A 13,756-nucleotide genomic window follows, 5' to 3' on the forward strand; every position below is an offset into this window, starting at 1 on the left:
GAATTTATATATATATATAGTGTGTGACTCTCTTTATTTTTATAGCTTGAATGTGCTCTTGGATCCATTATGTGTGTCTGCTTGCTTCCAGGCAACGAGGTAATTGAGCACACGTGTGCCCCTCACTATTAATGAGGAGCACATGGTGTGCTCTGCATGCAGGTTGAACAGTGGTTGGAAGATGGTGGAAACAGGTTTTGGTTGAAACTGCTAGTGAGCCGGGTGAAGCTAAGCTACAGAAAGTGAGAATAAGTGGGTTACAGTGACGGAGAAAAAGGGAAACAAAAGAAGTAAAGCAGTGGCGGAAAATAGGAAACCACTAAACTTGCTTTTAGTCGGAGTGGGGTTTTTGGATCAATACTAAAATCTGGAATGTGGTGGAGTTGGTAAGAGTCACAAGAAGTGATTATATTTTTGTGTCTGCGGAGCAGAAGAGTGTTTTAAGATGCAAAAAGATATCGGAGTGGAATGTTTCCTGTAAGGATTTTTGTAACGGGGCGCCTATCAAAGGGGTGTCGTGGAATACTCTATTCAATTGAGAAAGACTGTCATTTCTTCAAACGATCATCTTTATTCAATAATGATTAATTATTGCAATAATGAAACCGCTGACTCAACAGTCTTGTCTTTTGGGCCGAGAGCCTACCCTTTACAAACAATGTAGTTTTATATAGCTGAATCTCAGAATGCTTGGCTCCACCCCTCCCATATAGACTGGGGGGCACCATAAGCCACTTTGGGTTCATCCTCTGGTCATCTGGTGCTGTTTCTCAGATGCCAGGAGAATTAGGAATACTGAGGCCTTTGTTCTGTTCCTCCAGGCTATCTCTATCTCGGTGACACCAACCACATCTGATCTATGGAATGCCAGCTATAGGTTTTTCATCACCAGGCCATCACTTAATCAGTTGCCAGCCCAAGCTCCATAAAGACTTTTCTCAGTTAACTCAAAGGAGAGAAGGTCCAAAGAACCTTACTCTATTATATAAAACAACCATTTGGTGCATAAATAACAATCTTGTAATCCTGCTACCACAGAGTTATTTCTGGGGTGGCGCAAGAAATAAAGGCTTTTTACTGAAGACCGATGGAGTGATTGATCCATGTCGACTGACTTGTAGGGTGGACGGAGAAAATTAATTTACTTCATCCTTGCTCCTGTTCTTTGACGAAGTCTCTCCCTTCTCATATAAAGCCTCTTCGGTGTCATAAATGTATAAGATTTGGTCATGTGTCAAGTGTGTGCAGAAGGGAAGAGTATCATATGCCAAATTATGTGAAATGCTGCAACTGTGGAGGTGAACATGCGCCTGAATTCCTGGAGTGTCCTGTTAGGGTGAAGGAGAATGAGGTGGCAAGGGTAAAGAGTGTCCTGCGTGTCTCCTATCTGGAGGCGGTGAGAAGATTGGAAGGAACGAGTGGCGGGGAAGAAACAATGATAGTAGAGCCACCACGACCAGTGACGGTTTCTCATCAACTGAAGGCATAGTGAAATGCTACATGTTAAAGGTGGACATTGTTTAATTCATTGCAATGGTCATAACTGTACAGCACAAGCGGAGAAGTCTAAGAAAATTGGAATTATTGTGAAAGCCGTTGAATGTTTTTTGGGGTCTTTGTGATTTCACAGCCGAGGTTGTGGAAGACACCCTGTCGGTGAATGTTTTGCCATCACAGGCTCCAAGAGCCTTGGTAGGGATGTCATTTTGGGTGGACTGTCATTGAAGAAGTGGGATGTGTTTTCTTAGTTGACATGTTTCATTTTGTATGATGTAATTTTCCCCTTTTCCAGCAATGTTTTTCTGTTTCCTATTCAATATCAGGGAGAGGTAGTGGACCCCATGATGCCCATGTTGCGCCTTGTGTAAGTGATTTTTATACTTGAACTTGTGAGTTTGTTGGTGAACTATTAAAGTAAAAATGGTTTGTTCCTTTGTGTGAAACCTTGGAGCCCAGCCATGTATTGCACAACTTTTCATTGTATGTATTTTAAAGTTTTTTTTTAAGGGGAGGGCTCCAATGTAATAGTTCACTTGAGCCTGTAATTTGGTACCCCTACTTATTGCATTTAAAAGGATCGTGTAACGTTTTGACAACTAAGCCTTTGTTCTACTTAACCAGAGTCCGATGAACTCTTGGATACCATTTTGTATATCTCTGTTTGCAGTTTGAAGGTGTCACGCCCTGACCTGAGATATCTCTGTTTTCTTTATATTTTGGTTAGGTCAGGGTGTGACTAGGGTGGATATGCTAGTTTTTGTATTGTCTAGGGGTTTTTGTATTGTCTAGGGGTTTTGTATTGTCTAGGGGTTTTGTATTATCTAGGGTTTTTGTATGTCTAGACTTTTGTAGGTCTAGCTATTTGTATGTTTATGGTGGCCTGATATGGTTCCCAATCAGAGGCAGCTGTTTATCGTTGTCTCTGATTGGGGATCATATTTAGGTAGTCATTTCCCTTTGTTGTTTGTGGATTCTTGTCTATGTGTAGTTGCCTGTCAGCACTCATTTGTATAGTGTGGCGTTTTGTTCAGTGTTCATTCTTATAATAATAAAGAATGTATGCAAACCACGCTGCGCCTTGGTCTGATTCATATGACGAACGTGACAGAAGGTTGTTTCTGGAGCCATTGCTAACTAGTGTTGGCGCAATGACGAACTCTACAGGAGCAGGTATCATGCTTGTTCAATTTTATACTTACAACTCGTGTTAAGATATTATATCAACCAGACTCAGAGAAACTTGTCTATCCGTGTAATCCCTCACATTCCTTTACTGACATGGGGACGTCCTATCTCAGTACGTCACATCAATACATGACATCCCCTTTACTTAGATATGAACTTCAATGTCAACCTGACATACACCACAGCACTTATTCTTTATCTCTATTGCAACCTTTATGTTATCGATAATCTGTGCAATGTCTTATTTCTGCTCTCCTAATGGACTTTATTTTTTTTACAAAACATTATGCACTTTTTTTTCACAACAACTCAAACATTCAGTATTTTGCATTAGTCCTTTTATATTTCTTATTTTTTTCAGTTTATACTGGTTTTCTTTACACTTTTCAGTACATGATAATTATTCAATGAGTCTGTTAATGTCTGTGCCAGTTTAATTTGTCTGAGTTCTGACTGGCTCCGTTGTCTGGTCTTTGATGGTCTCTGGTTGGGATTCTATGTACTGTCTCAGATTAGGACTCTGTTTTTCATAGCCTCTTTCAGTTGTGTGTGTGTGGTCCTTTGATTGTGGATCTGGCTCCTCAATTGTATACCTCTTCACAAAAGTTGTATTCCTTGAATACCTGCCTCAATTTGGAGATTGAACAACCACATTGTTTCTCTCTTTTATTGATCCGTGTATGGTATCTTGTTGAAAGTTGTTGTGAACTTGTCTGTTTTGTCCTGTTTTAGGAGAACCTGATCTCCGACGTCCACGTGAGTGTTTGGCTCTGTAACGATTTTTCCTTTTCTGCTCGGCGTCTTAGTCCTGTGTCTCCAGGTCACTCTGGTGTATCTGGAAGCTTTCCCTTTAGGACTAATTGTCAGATTACACACAGTTAATTTTGCTATGGGTGCATATTTTATTTTTTATTTTACCTTTATTTAACTAGGCAAGTCAGTTAAGAACAAATTCTTATTTTCAATGACGGCCTAGGAACAGTGGGTTAACTGCCTGTTCAGGGGCAGAACGACAGATTTGTACCTTGTCAGCTTGGGGATTTGAACTTGCAACCTTTCAGTTACTAGTCCAACGCTCTAACCACTAGGCTACCCTGCCGCCCCAATGTCTCATAACACCCATTCTGTGGCGTTTGCCTGGCATGTCTCATAACACCCATTCTGATTAGCATTTCTCACTTCTCCTCGCACTTCATCTATATCTGATGCTACCTCCACTACCCTTGTGGTCATTGCATTTCGATTTGCGTTCACAGCTGCAACTCTGGTGTTAGTTCTTACATACTCCTCTGCAGTGTTTTTAACTGCAGTCTTTCTAATGAGATGAAACAGAGGGTCTGCCATGTTTTCCCCTGGTATGTGGACAACTTAAGTCATATGGTTGAAGTCTCAGCACCCACGGTGCGATGTGAGCGCATGGCTTTGAGCGAAGACTGTAAATGTCCACTAACGCCTTTTGGTCAGTCACTAGATAAAATTCCCTGCCGTATGCATACGGGTAAAGCCTTTCACAAGACCAAACCAATGCAAGGGCCTCACTCGCAGTTTGTGAATATCTACAGTTGACGTCGGAAGTTTACATACACCTTAGCCAACTACAATTAAACAAAGTATTTCACAATTGCTGACATTTAATCCTAGTAAAAATGCCCTTTCTTAGGTCAGTTAGGATCACCACTGTATTTTAAGAATGTGAAATGTCAAAATATATTTATTTCAGCTTATATTTCTATCATCACATTCCCAGTGGGTCAGAAGTTTCCATACCCTCAATTAGTATTTGGTTGCATTGCCTTTAAATTGTTTAACTTGGGTCAAATGTTTTGGGTAGCCTTCCACAAGCTTCACACAATAAGTTTTTTTGGCCCATTCCCCTTGACAGCGCTGGTGTAAAGGAGTCAGGTTTCTAGGCATCCTTGCTCGCACACGCTTTTTCAGTTCTGCCCACACATTTTCTATAGGATTGAGGTCAGGGCTTTGTGTTGACCACTCCAATACCTTGACTTTGTTGTACTTAAGCCATTTTTCCACAACTTTGGAAGTATGCTTGGGGTCGTTGTCCATTTGGAAGACCCATTTTGCGACCAAGCTTTCACTTCCTGACTGATGTCTTGATGTTGCTTCAATATATCCACATAATTTTCCTACCTCATGTCGCCATCTATTTTGTGAATTGCATCAGTCCCTCCTGCAGCAAAGCACCCCCATAACATGATGCTGCCACCCCCGTGCTTCACGGTTGGGATGGTGTTCTTCGACTTGCAAGTGTCCCACTTTTTCCTCCAAACATAACGATGGTCATTATGGCCAAACGGTTCTATTTTTGTTTAATTTCTCCAAAAAAGTACGATCTTCGTCCCCATGTGCAGTTGCAAACCGTAGTCTAGCTTTTTTATGGCAGTTTTGGAGCCGTGGCTTCCTTCTTGCTGAGCGGCCTTTCAGGATATGTCGATTTATAGGACTCGTTTTACTGTGGATATAGATACTTTAGTACCTGTTTTCTCCAGCATCTTCACAAGGTGCTTTGCTGTTGTTCTGGGATTTATTTTCACTTTTTGACCACCAAAGTACGTGCATCTCTAGGAGACAGAACGTGTCTCCATCCTGAGCGGTTTTGTTTGAACAGATGAACGTGGTACATTCAGACGTTTGGAAATTTCTCCCAAGGTAGGCCTTGAAATCCATCCACAGGTATACCTCCAATTGACTCAAATGATGTCAATTAGCCTATCAGTAGCTTCTAAAGCCATGACATAATTTTCTGTAATTTTCCAAGCTGTTTAAAGGGACAGTCAACTTCTGACCCACTGGAATTGTGATACAGTGAATTATAACTGAAATGATCTCTGTAAACAATTGTTGGGAAAATGACTTGTGTCATGCACAAAGTAGATGGACTAAACGACTTGCCAAAACAAAGTATAGTTAACAATACATTCGTGGAGCGGTTGAAAAACGAGTTTTAATGACTCCCTCTTAAGTGTATTTAAACTTCTGACTTCAACTGTGTGTTTACACTCTGACAGAATCCTGCTCACCTAATAGACTAGCACCATTTCTCCTTGTTCTTGCACAAGCACAGCTCCTAGGCCCACTGGTCCTGCATCTGCCATTACCTTTGTGGACGCGTCTTTGTCAAAGCCACAGCCCTGACGTTCTCCGGTGTCTGAGTGTGAAGAATATGTCCTGCACATCTGTCCCAGCATGATGTAGAAGCAAAGCTCTCCTCTGTTGTAACCGCATCAACGTCACAAGACAGTATTAATCCTTTACAATCCCACAAACAACTCAAACGCCATCAACCACTTGGTCCAGTGTGGACCTAGTGTAGCAGGCTCACTGTAGCAGTCAAACTTTGGCACAGGGTTTTCCATCTCGATGACACTAACTCACTTTTCAGATTTGACAATAGTTTTCAAATGTTATCCTCATCGCCATTGTTCAATTTTATACTTTGCACAAGTTGAAAGTTTAAGACATTATATCGAATGAAATCAACCAGACTCAAACTTTACATGTCTTTACGCCATCACTATCCGTGTAATCCCTCACATTCCTTTAATAACATGCTGACATCCTATCTCAGCAAGTCTCATCAATTCACGACAATGCTGACTCTGGGTAGGTAAAAAAATAAACGGAATTACTGAAATCTTGTACTCTGTAGCTTGTGTGGCTTCTCACAGTTTGTGCTTTGCTGTGCCTTCACTAGTAACCTCACTTCTTGCTGTGCCTTTTTACTTGACCTGAACTGAGTACTGTGATATTTATTTGTAAACTAACAACCTACAAAATACAGTAAGTACTTTAAGTGATCTACTGTACACTCAAGTGTTTTATATATCCTTTCATGCTTGAATCATTGTTATGTGTAATAACCTTGTAGAAATATTCGATTTTTGTTTTGTTTCCTTACCATGTACCCAGTTGCAGTCTTTATTGACTCTGCCTTATCATAAAGATTCTGTGGGTGTTTGGGGTGCTTGTGTTTGGGGTGCTGAGTTATTTTCCAGTTTCTATATCGAAATTCCCCCTTTGACTAAGGATTGTCTCAAAGGCATGTAATGTCTGGAATATACATGCAATGTCTGGAATATACATGCACATTACAGGTCCATCAACCGATTGTTTGATCTGTGCCATATTTGAAAGCAGTTACGCAATGCTAATTTGATTCATTCCGTTTGCAGCATTTACCATAAAAGCGTTTCAACTTGTTTAAACCTTCCCACATGTAATTCCCACTTAGCGGATTGTTCAAGTTGTTGGAATCACGTTTTTCTGACAGCAGCCAAAGGAATCAGTATTTTTTATTTTTTTTGTCATGTTATTTATACGTTATATGTACTGCAGCATTAGGAAAAACTGTTCTCGTTCTTATATTGAGAATAGTAAGGGACTTTATTACCAGTGCTGGGAATAACAATAAAGCGCTTACTTCCTTGGCCCACTGACTCTCTGACCTCTTAAAGCTCTCAAGATCATGAGTCCTTTGTCCTGTGGTGGCGGATTCCTTATGTCAGTCACCAGAGCAGTGAGCTGAGACGAGCTCCTCAATTAGCCCAATTAGCCCTATGTTTACAGTGGTCCTCACAGCACTATCATTTGATTGAGGGTGAAAGCGTAAGGTGTTGTCTACGAAATCAGACAAAGACAATGTTTTGTTCTTTATGGAACACCAGAGAATAATAGCATGCTGAGATTTTTTGGGAGTGTGGCTAAAACTGAACGGCTAACATTGTAGCATCTGGGCTTGCTGATTACAATGTGACAGGTGAGCATTTCCATTTGTTGAATACCCTGGGGTTTTTACACTTGCTTTACCTGAATCATTTGCCCCTTCAGGTCAGGACCCATCAAAGTGGTCATGTGATTGAAGTCAACTCCTGGCGCTATGGTTTTGGCCAAACAGCACAAGGTAGGGTTAGCATTAGCCTCACGCCACCAGGCTTTAATTTCAAAGGATGGGATTGGCTCGTCTCGCAGTAGCACACGTCAAGGCTAATCACACATTACGCACTCTGAGTACAGGCAACAGGACCTCAGTGCTCGGACCCAGTCATTTGTCTAATGAGATTAAAAAGGTTGTCTAAAGGTAAGGGAGCACATTAAGTACTCAAAACGTGCCTGAAACATCCTGACCCCTGCCACTTGTACAGGATTAGACCCAAAGAGGTGGTCTGACTTTAAGTGCACAACATCCTTTATTAACCTTTTTGTTAGCTTAAATTATTAAACAAAGACATTTTGTAGTTTTCTGTGAGTCAGTGAATTTTTACATTTCTGCACTTCTACGCTCCTTTCTTGGAAGCAATGATACTGTATAATATTTAACATGATTTAACTCATACCACAGGCACAGGTATTACCAATGAGTCACCAGAGAAAGTTAGTTACAAAGACAACTTTGCTGCAGAATGATAAGTTATACAATTATACACTAGGTAATATCCACTACTGGTCAAAGATTTAGAACACCTACTCATTCAATGGTAATTTTAATTTCATGATGTCCTACATTGTAGAATAATTCAAACTATGAAATGACACATATGGAATCATGTAGTAACCAAAAGAATGCCACCCTTTGCCTTGACAGCTTTGCACACTCTTGGCATTCTCTTAACCAGTTTAAACTGGAATGCTTTTCAAACAGTCATGATGGAGTTCCCAGATATGCTGAACACTTGTTGGCTGCATTTCCTTCACTCTGTGGTCTGACTCATCCCAAACCATCTCAATTTGGTTGAGGTCGAGGGATTGTGGAGGCCAGGTCATCTGATGCAGCACTCATCATTCTCCTTCTTGGTCAAATAGCCCCTACACTGCCTGGAGGTGTGTTGGGTCGTTGTCCTGTTGAAAAACAACTGATAGTCCCACTAAGCCCAAACCACTAGCGGGACAACTTCTGGTGAAACTGGAGGGCACGCAGTTCAAATAAATAATCATAATATGGATTTTAAACATTTATGTACATGTAAGTGTCTATCGACTGAAAGCTTAAATTCTTGTTAATCTAACTGCACTGTCTGATTTACAGTAGCTATTACAGAAAACATGCCATGCGATTGTTTGAGGACGGCGCCCCTCATAAAAATATTTTTCCACCGGCACAGGTTTCATACATTCACAAAAACAATTAAATATTCACTTACTTTTTGAAAATCTTCCCCTGATTTGTCATCCAAAGGGTCCCAGCTATAACATGTGTCGTTTTGTTAAATAAAATCCTTCTTTATATCCCAAAAAGTATGTTTAGTTGGCGACATGGATTTGCGTAATCCACTCGTTCAAAGTGCAGAGAAAGGAATCCAAAATCTACCCCTAAACTTTGTCAAAATATGTTTCTATTACGTTTCGATTTACCCATACTTCTTTCCGTAAAAAATATTATAGTATGTTCAATAGGAAACAGATTTTTAGCAGGAGCGTAATGTCTTCATAACGAGCGCAAACACAAATTTCCAAGAATCTACCCCCAAAAATTCCGGTTGGTTTTTATTTGGATTTTCTCCTACCATATCTATTGTTATATTCACCTACATTATTTTTTACATACTTCAGTGTTTTCTTTCCAATGCTACCAATTATATGCATTTCCTGGCTTCAGGGCCTGAGCTACAGGCAGTTTACTTTGGGCACGTCATTTAGACAGGAAGTGGAGAAAAAAGGGGCCTAGCCCTAAAAAGATTTAAAGTAATGATGGCCTGTTGCTCTTTGCTTATTTGAGCTGTTCTTGCCATAAAATGGACTTAGCTATTTGGTAAAAGACCATCTTCTGTGTACCCCTCTACTTTGTCACAACACAACTGACTGGCTGAAACACATAAAGAAAGAAATTCAACAAATTAATTTAAGGTACACCTGTTTAATTGAAATGCATTCCAGGTGACTACCTCATGAAGGTGGTTGAGAGTGTGCAAAGCTGTCATCAAGGCAATGGGTGGCTATTTGAAGAATCTCAAATATATTCTGATTTGTAAAACACTTTTGGTTAATACACGATTCCATATGTGTTAGTTTTGATGTCTTCACAGGTATTCTATTATGTAGAAAATAGTAAAAATAAAAGAAACCCTCGAATGAGTAGGTATTCTAAAAGTTTGACCAGTAATATATACTGAACAAAAAAATATAAACTCAATGTCTTTGATTTTACTGAGTTATAGTTCGTATAAGAAAATCTCAATTGAAATGCATTAGGCCGTAATCTATGGATTTTACATCTCGGAATACAGATATGCATCTGTTGTTCACAGCAATGAGCCTCAGGATCTTGTCACGGTATCTCTGCTCATTCAAATTGCCATTGTGTTTGTTGTCCGTAGATTATGCCTCACATATCAATATAATATATGTGTGTGAGGACAGACTCTGGGAGACGAAGCAAGTACAGGGAGTGAAGACTTTAATGAATAAACGGACATATAACAAAACAAGAACAGCGTCTGGACAGGGGGAACAAAACAATATTAAAACCTCTTTGGGCTAGGCCAAAATCCTGTGAAATTGCAGAGCGTGAAATACAAAATTGAAATATTAAACAGTCATGAAAATACAAGTGTCTTACATCGTTTAAAAGCTTAACTTCTTGTTAATCCAGCCGCTTTGTAAGATTTCAAAAAGGATTTACGGCGGCAGCATACAATGTGATTATCTGAGGACAGCGCCCCACATACAAAGCATAAAACATTTTCCAAACAAGCAGAGGTGTCACAAAATTCAGAAATGGTGATAAAATAAATCACTTACCTTTGAAGACCTTCCTCTTTTTGCAATCAAAAGGGTCCCAGCTACATAACAAATGGTCCTTTGTTCTTTATATCCTAAAAACGTCAGTTTAGTTGACGCGCTTGACTCAGTAATCCACCGGCTTCCCTCGTTCAAAATGCATACAAATGAATACCAAAGGTTACCAATAAACTTCATCCAAACAAGTGAAACAACGTTTCTAATCAATCCTCAGGTACCCTAATACGTAAATAAACGATACAATTAAGACAGAGAATAGTATATTCATTACTGGAGATGAATAATGAAGTGCGCGCCACAATACTACAGCCAAAATGGGAGCCACCTAGAAACTACAAATTCTAGATCATTTTTCAAAAACAAGCATGAAACTCTTTCTAAAGACTGACATCTAATGGAAGCCATAGGAACTGCAATCTGGGAGGTATTCCATCGATTTTCTCATAGACAGGCATTTTAAAAGTTGTTACCGCCCAAAAAACTAATTCTGGATGGATTCTCCTCAGGTTTTTGCCTGCTATGTTTGTTATGTTATAATCACAGACATTATTTTAACAGTTTTGGAAACTCAGTGTTTCTATCCAATACTACCAATTATATGCATATCCTAGCTTCTGGGCCTGAGTAACAGGCAGTTTACTTTGGACACCTCATTCATCCACACTTCTGAATACTGCCCCCTATCCCTTAGAAGTTAATGCAGACACGGGAATCAAACTGAGGAACAGACCGAGGGGGGAATCAACAAAGTGAAGGAGTCCAGGTGTGTCCAATGAAGCGCGGATGTGTGTAATGATGGTGACAGGTGTGCGTAATGATTGGACGCCTGGCGCCCTCGAGGCCAGAGAAGGGGTGCAGGCGTGACACCATGGAGCACTCTTTTCACAATTTTGACACCAGCAAACTGCTTGCCCCCACAACGCCATACACGTGATCTGTGGTTGTGAAGCTGGTAGGAGGCGGCTTATGACATTGGAGGCGGCCTATGGTAGAGAAATGAACATTGCAATATCTAGCAACAGCTCAGGTGCACATTCCTGCAGTCACTATGCCAATTGCACTCTCCCTCAACTTGAGACATCTGTGGCATTGTTGTGTGACAACTGCACATTTTACAGTGTCCTCTTATAGTCCACTGCAGAAGGTGCACCTGTGTAATGATCATTCCCTTTAATCAGCTTCTTGATATGCCACACCTGCCAGGTGGATGGATTATCTTGGCAAAGGAGAAATGCTCACTAACAGTGATGTAAACAAATGTTTGCATAACATTTTAGAGTAGATTTTTGTGCATCTGGAAAAAGATCCCAGAATGTATTTCAGCTCATGGAACACGGGACAAAGATTTTACATGTTGAGTTTTATATTTTTGTTCAGTGTGTAAAATTGCAGTTTGGATACTGAAATGTTTCCTAAAGTAATGAGATTGGCAGCTGTCACGCCTACTCTTGCTCCTTCCCTCCGGCACTTGAAGACGCCGGTACACTGTCCACCAGTCCTGGTAACCACATTGAGCACACCTGGTAACCATCATTGCACACACCTGCTCCCCATTGTTACTCACACCTGGACTTCACCTGGACATGACAAGCTGGCTCAACTGGGTACAGGAATGGATGAGGTCCTCCACGTTTTCCACCACCTCGACAACACCTGAGAGGATTAATCTCCAACTAGCGGAGGACCCTCACCCACGATTTGTCCCAGTGCGCCAGTCCCTCAGCCCATCCAGCAGTCCACCCAGGTCAGCGATACCCTATTGTACCTCTCAGACAAATATGACGGGACTCCATTGAAATGCCTTGGCTTTCATCTACAGTGCTCTTTATTTCGTCCATCAGACAGGATCCCCCACCACTGAGAGGTCCAAGTTTGTCACGGTCATTTCCCTGATGACCAGGTGAGCTTTGGAGTGGGCTACGGCTGTCTGGGAGAGGAGGAGCTGGGTTCCTAATATAGGTTCAGGGTGGTCTTCAATCATCCACCTGAGGGCAGAGCGGGAGGTGAGTGACTACTCCAACTCCCGCAGGGGGACCAGACCACTGAGGAGTACACCCTCAACTTCAGGACTGTGGCAGCCTCCAGAGAATGGAATGAGCCGGCGCTCCGCATCTTATTCCGAAGAGGACTGCGAGAAGATGTCCAGATGAAGTTGGCGTGTCGGGACAACAACCTTTCCTTGGACACTCTCATAGTGATGGCCATCTGTCTGGATAACCTTCTTCGAGAGCGCCGTCATTGTAAATAAGAATTTGTTCTTAACTTACTTGCCTTGTTAAATAAAATAAATACTGGCTGGCTGTCCCTCCTGTAAGACTCGGGTGCTGCAGGGAATTTCATCGACCAGGCCCTCGCCTCCTTCCTGAACATCACCTCGTACCTGCTCTTCTTTTCCGTCCCAAACTTCGGTTAATCGACAATTTGGATCTGGCACTATCACAGCACCACTCACCATCACCGTGGGACCCCTGCACCAAGAAAGCCTTCCATTCCTCATCACCGAGGCACCCGTACATAATCATCCTCAGCCTCTCGTGGCTCCAATGTTATGACTCAATCTCCTGGTCGAGGATGGAGATCACTGCCTGGGCACCAGGATGTCAGAAGATCTGCTTTCCCTTAAACCTATGTTTCCACGTCTGAGAGTCCTGTGGTTGCCCCCCAGCCCAGGAGAAGCTGGGGGTCACGGTCAGCCTCACTTCCGGGTAACCGCCTCAGTCCAGCGGGCAGGTGGAGAGAATGAACCAAGAGCTGGGGAGGTTCATTAGGAGTCACTGCCAGGACCAGCAGGACAAATGGGCCCAGTTCCTTCCCTGGGAGGAGAATGCCCAAAATTCACTCCGTCACTCCTCCACCAGGCTGACACCCTTCCAGTGTATTCTGGGATTTCAGCCACCCCTGGCTTCACAGACCCCAAGCAAGACTGAAGCTCAGAGGTGGTTTGGAATGATGCCCATGTGAGGCCGCAGGATGACCCCAGCCTGGAGGACAGCCCTGAGGTCGAGGAGCGGGCCGGTCCAGTTGGTGGAGATTGCAATCCCGGTAACCTACAGATTATAACTCTCCACGAACTACCTCCTTTCATGTTTCGCTCCTCAGGCCGGTGGTTCCTGGTCCAATGGCTGATGCGGTCTCCCACGACAGCACTCTGCCTCACCCCTCTGCCTCCCCTGGACATCGAGGGGACCCCTACCTATGCTGTTAGGTCCCTCCTGGACTCCCGACATCGTGGGGGATGGCTCCAGTATCTGGTGGACTGGGAGGAGTGCGGTCCTGAGGAGCACTCTTGGGTCCCGGTGGCAATGATCCGGGATTGCCA

Source organism: Oncorhynchus tshawytscha, linkage group LG07, assembly GCF_018296145.1.
Source record: "Oncorhynchus tshawytscha isolate Ot180627B linkage group LG07, Otsh_v2.0, whole genome shotgun sequence".
Lineage (NCBI taxonomy): Eukaryota > Metazoa > Chordata > Actinopteri > Salmoniformes > Salmonidae > Oncorhynchus > Oncorhynchus tshawytscha.